The 9,944-nt window shown below is 29.7% G+C and overlaps 1 pseudogene; it reads right to left on the reverse strand.

Moving 5' to 3' along the window:
* Positions 1-1,457: 1,457 nt before the first annotated feature.
* On the reverse strand, positions 1,458-7,082 carry LOC107012530 (annotated as a pseudogene).
* Positions 7,083-9,944: the final 2,862 nt, after the last annotated feature.

The following is a 9,944-nucleotide window of genomic DNA, read 5'->3' on the forward strand; positions in this document are numbered from 1 at the left end:
AAAAAAACAGCAAGATAGTTATCGAGGATTAAGGGGAAAAATACATGTAGCACATGTGGAATGGCAGGTCAACAATAGGCGTTCGTGTAGGAATAAGCCAAAAGATGTTTAAGGCTGATTGTTTTTTCCTAATTAAATTTGAATTGAAACTATATGCATTATGACTTAATTGAAATCTTTGTTTTTGTATACTTATATTACTTAAACTACGTCGTAATTTTGTTATGTGTTGTACATTAATGTGTGTGTTGTATGACCTACAAAAGTAACTATTATACTCAATAAGTTTTAGCATATACTAGATACAATGATTAATTTGAACAACATATATATTTGTTATACAAATTTGTAAATTAAATTTGTATATATATACGCAACATGATAAAATGTTCAACACTAAACAAGTAGATCTTATAAAAATAAAACTTTATTATCCTAAATTATAATAATTTCATTAATTTGTATAAAAAATGTGCATATACATATGTAAGAATAAAAAACGTTGAGTTTTAAAACGAATTTTTATTCATTTAGATTGTATATGTATATATTTATTCAATTATATTGTATATGCATATACAATAAATAAGTCCTAGTATATACTATATACAACGAAAAACCTGAACAACATATATCTTTTGTTATACAAATTCGTAAATGCAATTTGTATATGTATATATTTATTCAATAAGATTGTATATGCATATTTAGATTGTATATGTATATATGTATTCAATTAGATTGTATATGTATATACAATAATTTAATTAAAATGTTTATGTATGTATTTATTTATATAATACGTTATACAAAATAACACTAATATATAGTATATACCTTATACAATGAACAACATATATATTTGTTATACAAATTTCGTAAATTAAATTTGTATATATATGCGCAACATGATAAAATGTTCAACACTAAACAAGTAGATCTTATAAAAATAAAACTTTATTATCCTAAATTATAATAATTTCATTAATTTGTATAAAAAATGTGCATATACATATGTAAGAATAAAAAACATTGAGTTTTAAAACGAATTTTTATTCATTTAGATTGTATATGTATATATTTATTCAATTATATTGTATATGCATATACAATTAATAAGTGCTAGTATATACTATATACAACGAAAAACCTGAACAACATATATCTTTTGTTATATAAATTCGTAAATGCAATTTGTATATGTATATGTATATATTTATTCAATAAGATTGTATATGCATATTTAGATTGTATATGTATATATGTATTCAATTAGATTGTATATGTATATACAATAATTCAATTAAAATGTATATGTATGTATTTATTTATATAATACGTTATACAAAATAACACAAAAAGATAGTGTCATATATTTTTATAACACTAATATGATAGTTCAAAACAAGCAAAATGATATTACGAGTTAATTAAAACAAAAAAGTTATCTTAAAATTGTTAATCTAAAACTAATATTTAAACTATCAACTAACAACCAAAACCATGCTACAACTAAGGTATAAAACTACTGGATTGTAATCCTTTTAGTACTGTTGTTTTCTGTGCGATTCCTGACGGGTTTTAAAGGCGCTTCACTATCACTGACCGCTCCGGCTTGTATCTTTTGATTGCCGTAATTCCACAACAATGCACCGTATCTAAGGCAAATTTCTTCTGGGTCTAAATCTGCTGGAATGTCTTTCCTCTCACTCAAAAACTCCGCGTATGACGCAACATACACTCCACAGTCCCTAAAAAAATTATACGAAAAAAAAGTTCAAATGTTATTATACTACTTAAAGTGTAACTATGTTCAATAAAATATAAATTTATTGAATTTTGAACTTACAAACTAGCAGCTGGTTGTTGGGGAAGGTCTTCCACATATACAATTTCGAAGGAATCATATACGGTATGACCTTGATATCGATGGTGGCTTGCAATATCTAAACCTTTCTTCAGATAGAAGTCAGACTTTACAAGATACATTGGTATAAGCAGTGCATACTTCTTGATGTGATTGACAACAAATGAGTGGTGAAGAGAATTGTTGATTGAGTCATACACCTTGATGCATCGATCATTGAAAGATATGACAATCAGAATCCAATGTAACCTGCCTTCTAAGTTAACTGGGATGAATACATCATCGATTGTGTGCCATGGTGCATACGCTAGCATCTTGTATCCATTAATGTAATCAATAATCATCTCGGCTAACGCTTCCTTATAAAGGTCACCTTTTATTCCATAATATGCATTCCAAGCATTTAGAAAAACAGAGTTGAAATTGCAACATAGATTTGTGAATTTGTATGGGCTACTGTTGGAGTATTTGGCTTTTTTCCTTATATAGTAGAATATGACATCTATGTGGTGTGATATAATGAGTAATAATATTATAAGTTATACATTATACAATTTCATATAAATTAAACATTTTTAATAATATAAAAACGGAAATATACCGAGTTATCAATCAACTGGCGCTCAAACCTGATATTGTAGAACCAATTCTTGTTGTCAATTGTCGCTACACCAAAATTAAACAATTGTGGTAATGTTGCCTTTCCTTTCTTGTTGCGATCCTCCGCATAGTTCCTATTATAAATAATACAAAATAACTACACAAAACAAACAATTAAAAATACAAGTGTATACAAAATAAATAAATATGTTACTTTTTGTAATGCTTGACGAGTAAGTCTTCTTTCAGCCATATCCAAAAATTTGAAAACAAATCAGACTCTTCCTTATCAGACAATGAAACAAAAGGATGTTTCATGTAAAACACAACTGGTTGTCGGGACGAATTACCTGAAAAGATATGTATATAAGTATTTACATCATGTAAACAATATGCTTATTTATGAAAATGTAAACATAAACAATTGTTGCTTACCAGCATCCGACCCAAACGAAGTCATGTATGGAGATATGTTGAATGGACCTGGGCGTCTATGCGTAACAACTGGCATTGGTGTTACTTCAGCTTCAACTTGTTTTTGTAATACAATGTTTTGCAGTGTGTTCACGCTTGGAAGAAGATGGTCTGGCAATTCATCCTGTGATTCAGTTACAACTATTTCCTGATTTGAATCAAGCATGTATACCATTTGTATAGGCGCTGCAACTATAATAGACTCCTCTGCTTCTGCAATACGCTCATGAGATGCAGCATTGTATATGTTATATATTACCCGACTGTTTGAGCTACTTTCAGTTTCCCTTTGGGCATTTTGCTGGGCATCCACAGTAGCATACAACACTAATTGATCTTGTGAGGCAGTAGCACTTAGATACATTCAAATTATCACCCAAAACAATTTGATCCAACAGTGCAGAATTCAGGTTTAGTTCTTTCAAGTTATCTCCCAGCTTAAACAGAAAATAATAACTTAAATATCTAACAAATTGATTATAAACCATTATAATAAATTTTAAAATGTATATAATCATTTACGGATACCTCATGATCTTTTAATGCACTTGGATGACCTATCGGTTTTTTTTGTGCACCTAACTGTGAAGACTTGGTATTTGACTGATGAACACGAGTGATATGCGTTTCTTGCATGACATCTTCAAATGTACCCTAAAAAAAATGTAAACAATATAAGAAAATATGTTGTAGTATATTCTGTATAAAAATAAGTAATATGCTGATTTATACTAATTTGAGCTATACTAGTATATAGTTCTTAACTATTCAAAACCTAAAAATAAAAAATCTTGAATTTACTTATATACAATTTATTTCATTTCAATATGTGTATAAACTGAATTAATGTATAAATATTGCAAAATAATACCTCTTGTTCTGTCAAATTTGCAGATTGACTTTGGGGTTCATGTGGAGTGTATGTGGGCTGGTGATGAAAATCTCCGATGGGTGATTCTTGATCATCATCAACGACGTTAACCTGAAAAATAATTATACAACTGTATTCATTAGTATATATTATATTGTATATAAAAAATTAAAACAAAAAATTTATTCATGTGATACCTTGGAATTCATGGCTTCCAACACTGTTTTGAATTTGTCTTCAAGCATTTTTCTCAAATCAGCGAACTCGTCCTTGACCTATGTGAAAAAGGTGCATATTTTATTAATACTTGTATATAATCTTTGCAACTAACATATATTTGAATTGTATATTTGATTACCGATTTTTTGAATGCTTCAAATTCATCACACGAAATTGTAATGCTTGTTGACTTCTTGATTTGCCCCATTTGTGTTCTGTCTTGTACACTTTTCTGCTCTCCATGTTTATTGTTGTGTGACAAACCTACATCACTGTGTTTCTCAACACTGTTGATTGATGGACTGTGATCGTGTGGCTTTGCGCGCCATTGATCTTCGTGTGTATGTCTTAATTGCCTTTGTTGAAGATTTGTTGATGGAGATGACTGTAACAGATTGCTTTTTCTTTTTCCTAACCGGTGAAGAACATTCAATAACTTTTTCTTTTCCTTTTCTGCTTGTTATACTGGGCGGGTTTTGGAAATCATCATCCGAATCTGTAACTTTATTGTGATCAGTCTGCAGGCCCTGAGAAATTGATTGGTCTGTCGATGGTGGAAGTTGGAGGATTTTAATTTCCATCGCTGTTGGTTCAATATTTCTGAACTTAATCTGCATAATCATGAAAAATTATAAGTTAATATAATAAAAATGTAATATACAAATTGTAGTAAGTAAATGTATAATAACTTCAATAATTTACAAATTGTATTAAGTAAATGCATACCGGATTATCTGCATCATTAAAAATTGTTTTCAATTAAATAATCAAACCGAGGATGGTCGTTCATAGACACCCAATTGATAATCCGAGGAATGTGACTAGAAACCTTGACAGCAATCTTGTCATCAACATACGAGCAACATTCATAGAACCAAACTTGCATTGGAAGTGGAAAGCCCTGAATTCTGTAGTACTGTCCACATGGCTTTATCTTGTTGTTTATGGATTTAGCAAGTTCATTAAAAGCCTTCCGACCCCATGGATAATCCATAAATCTACCTGTTTCAACCAGATCAAAGTCCAACCTATCTATTGTTGTTGTAGTAGGTTCTGCGAACATGATAAACTAATGTATATAATATAGAATCTCAAACTTGTATGCATCTTTATGATTGTCACCCCATACCTTTGCTTTAAAAGCTTCAGCCAAACGAGCTTTAGTGACAGGAGAATTCCCTGGAAAATACTCATCGATGATTCTATTGGGTTGATCAGTATCAAAGTAGAAGTCAACACCATTATCAGAACAATTCAAACCAGAAATAATGGCAAACTCCCGTATTGTGAATCGAAGCGTTGTGCCATTTATATAAAAAAGTATTGCATTGACAGAACTACCTTCTGACTCCCTCAACATAATGCATCTAAACAATTGTGCTTGCACGTGACATCGTCTCATTGCTGTTAACTGTGCAAAACACGATGATGCACATATACGATTATATTGATTTGGAGGCAGTTTATTCTGAAGCTCATTCAATGTGTTGATTTGCGTGTAACATTGCATGTGAATTGTCCTTTTTTCACGGTTCTTGCAAATATATCTGACTTCCTAAAAAAAAAGTGTATGAAATAAACAGGGTATATATATACAAAAAAATCAATTTTAAAAGAAGTCATGTACAGATTAATTTCTGTATATATATACTTACTTACCATTTTTGTATATTGATATGTAGACATGAATATATTAGTTAAACATGATGTTATATACAAGTGTCTAAATGAATTTTTATATACTCCAATAATATATAAACTTAATATATACTAACTTCAATAATTTGTATATAACTACTAAAATATACAAATTACAAATCACATATGAAATTTTTCCATCTATTAAACAGGGTATATATATATATAAAATCAAAAAAGAAGTCATGCACAGATTAATTTCTGTATATATATATATGAACTCACCTTTTTTGTATATTGATATGTGTACATGAATATATTAGTTAAACATGACATTATATACAAGTTTCTAAATGACTTTTTATATACTCCAATAATATATAAAGTTTATATATACTAACTTCAATAATTTGTATATAACTACTAAAATATACAAATTATAATCACATATGATATTTTTCCATCTATATAACTAAATCCAATCACTTTGTGTATATATGTATATATAAAAAAATAATGAGCCTTTAATATACAATCCCCTACTACCAGCTATTAAAACAGACATGTACATATCAATTTTTGTATATGTATATAAACTTAATATATACTAACTTCAATAATTTGTATATAATTAATAGAATATACAAATTCTAATCATATATAAAAATTTTCCATCTGTATAACTAAGTCCAATTACTTTTTTGTATATATATACAAAAAACAAAAATAAAATAAACATGCAATATACTATATACAATTACTAAACATGCAATATACTATATAAAATACTTAATTAATATTTTTTGTATATTGACATCTAATTAACCAAAAAATTGTATCTAACTTTGTATTTTAAGACACTACCTCATGATTATGATGTTCTTCAGATCCGACAACTTCAGAAGCATTTTCCTCTGATTCAATGTTTACAGCTTTCCTCTTTCTTCTTCCTTGTACAATTTTAATGCCTCTAGCTTTGGCATTGTTAATAACTTCTTGATCTGCCGTAGGGTCGTTTTTTTTCTTTGATCTCAGCTCTTCCATTGTTTGTTCTTGTATAACTTGTTTTGATTGTTTTATTTTAAAAATACCATTATTTGTGTTTAGAAATGGGAGAAATTGACTATTTTTCGAAAAATCAATTAATCTTATTATTTAAGAAAAATCAACTTTCCAAATCACGGAGTCGCCACTTGATTTTTGATAAAATCAAGAAAAAATTTCAAAAGATTTAAAAAACAGATAAAATCGATTAAAAAAGGTTCGAAGTTCAATGTACATCCCGAGAAGGTGTTAGGCCCTCGAAATGTCCGCTAACTTGCGGTTGACCGGCGATTTGATTGAATGACTTTTTTAAAATATAAATTTTTACTTAAGTTAAGAGAAAATTCATTTTAATATTTTTTATTTCATTTTTTTTTTATTTTTTTTATTTCTAAAAGGAGATATTTAGAGGGAATTAATTTAAGGAAAACTAAATGGTGATAAAAGTAAATAAAATAAAATAAGTAAATAAAATAGTAAAATTTAAAATAATGAAAAATGGCTACCCCTTTAGGAGATTATTAAAATTCTACCAAAATACTAATTAATTCAAACAAACAATAAAGAAAGAGGAAAATTATTTGAACTTGGGCTTGATTGCCCAAATTCATTCAATTGGGCTTTGGTCCACCAGTCCTAAATTCTAATAATTGGGTCTTTTAGCAATTTAAACATCCTGCAAAAACAATGGCCTTTGGGCCTATTAAAACTTTGCTGAAAAGGGCCCTGACCTAGTTTCCCTAAAAAAAGAAATAAGAGATATACACAAGATGTATGCTACTATATACGATGTATATTCAATCCATCTTGGATGTCTGAGACCTGCATATTTTGTTTGAATACGCATCTCTTGTTATTTTCCCTGTATTTTCCTTATTATTTCTGCGTGTTTGTACTTGTACCATTTTTTAACCTGTTTAACAATTGTATATCGCTGCCCAAAAATGTATACCAATGTATACGGGCTATACCCTATGTACGTATTCATTTCCTAGTCCTGTATTTTATTTAAAATCGACGTCCCTGTACGTTAATCTGCAATTCGTATTTTTTACACATATTAATAGTATAGCGTCTCTGTATATCAGAGTATAAAGGCCGTATATCAGCCTGTTTTTCAACTTTCGAAAGTTGAAAACTCCTTTTCAGAAGTGTATCTTCACTGCTACAAACGCAGATTTTGAAACTTGGATTTTGCTGTGCATTTTTGACTTGTATATCAGTGTATACACTATGTATATAGCTGATATACAGCTTTCTGAAAATTTGATTTTCAGCACTGAAGCTGCTGGTTTCGCAACCTGTACGCCAGTTTGAAGGGGTCTACGACTCGAGGAGGATGTTTTGAGCCTTCATGGCTCAGCGAGGAATGTGAGAATGGAATCCAAAGTGGACTCGAATCAATGTCACACAAGAAAACAAAATAAAAAAATTAGCAAAGGTTGAATGACATCATCTAAAAAGAAAAGAAAAAGAAAGAAAAAAAAAAGGATTTCACCTCCTTCGGGGCAGCGAGCTGGAGACGAAACGAGCAGGGGAGGCAGCGAACACCCAAGCTTGATGTTAAACTCGGACACCTACATATATCCTATATTTTTGATAAAAAAAGGCCCCCCCAAATTTTCTCCCAACCACCCCCCTCTCTTTCTCTTTTTTTCTCTTCTTTTCTTCTCTCCTCTTTTTTTCTCTTCTTTTTTCCAAAATTTTCTCCCAAACAACCCCTCTTTCCTTTTTTTCTCTTCTTTTTTCCAAAATTTTCTCCCAAACAACCCCTCTTTCCTTTTCTTTTTTTCTCCCCTTTCAAATTTTCTCCCAACCCTCCCTTTTTTTTCTTTTTTTCTTCCTCTTTCAAATTTTCTCCCTTTCAAATTTTCTCCCAACCCCCCCTTTTTTTCTTTCTCTTTCAAATTTTCTCCCTTTCAAATTTTCTCCCAACCCCCCCCCCCCTCCTTTTTTTCTTCCTCTCTTCTCTCTTCCTCTTTTATAAGCCAAATTATGGCCAAGAGAGGGGGAAATTTGTTTAAAATTTGAATTATAAAAGGGGTAAGGTTGGAGGGAAAGGGAAAAAAGGGAATTGGGTTGGGAATTAATTAAAACGGAATGGGCCATATAATTGGGCCTGGGCGTCTGAAAATAAAAGTGGGATGGGCTGCTGAAATCTTAAGGATTTGGGTTTGGGAAAAATTGTTGGGCTGGAAAGGGAATAGAAAGGAATGGGCTGGAAGGGAATAAAAGTGGGCCTGGATTTGGAAAAAAAAAAGAAATTTTGTAAATGACCCAAAATTGAATTGGAAATTTAAGATGGGTTAATTTAATACATAGCCAAATTGAGTTAGGAGAATAAATCTGGCTAAACCTTAAATAAAACGAATTTGTATTAATTAATTAACGAGCTTCTTATTTAGTAATATAATTATTTAAATTGTAAAATAGTGATTCAAAAATATAACCATAATTTAAGCTAAATTAGTTAAATGGAATACTTACTAAAATTTAAAATATTTTGAGAAATAATCGCAAAATATACCAACTATATTATTTTAAATTGTTTTGGAAATTTAAGAAGCCCGAGAACTAATTTATACTGGGGAGGGTCGAAATTGGGTGTCAACATTGATTTTCCCAAAGACCCTACATCAACCCCAAAATCTTGAGTTAACCCCATTGAAAACGATGGTAAAATGTCAACAACATTGACATGCAAAGAAGTACCTCTGGTAATCCTCAAAGATGGAGATGATTTATTCATTGTGTGACCAATTTTAGATCTATCAAGAACAAAAAATAAATTATTTCATCAAAAAATATGAAAAAAAATAATAAACAGAACACGTATACAAATTTTGAATAGGTAAAAAAAAAGAGGTAAACAACTAAAATTAAGGAGTACTTACGAAATTGACTTCAATTTCGGGAGGGAACTTCAACTTCGGGAGGGAGTAATCTAATTTTGGACAACAATTTGAAATTCAAACCGGATAGCTGGAGTATTAAATGTAAGAGAAAAAGTTGAAATGTGAAAATGAGAGAGAAAATTGTTTTGTGTATAATTATATACAAAATTAGAAAATAAGATTTTTATACTATTGGTTATATAATAGGTTGTGGACCCCATTAATTATAGAAAAAAAACTATAATTATATAAGGTAAATAAATTAAACTATACCCCTATGATATAATAGTTATGAATGTTTGCCATTTCATATAATTTTCCCAATAAAAAATACAAA

The sequence above is a fragment of the Solanum pennellii genome, chromosome 3, assembly GCF_001406875.1.
Source record: "Solanum pennellii chromosome 3, SPENNV200".
In the NCBI taxonomy this organism is placed as follows: domain Eukaryota; kingdom Viridiplantae; phylum Streptophyta; class Magnoliopsida; order Solanales; family Solanaceae; genus Solanum; species Solanum pennellii.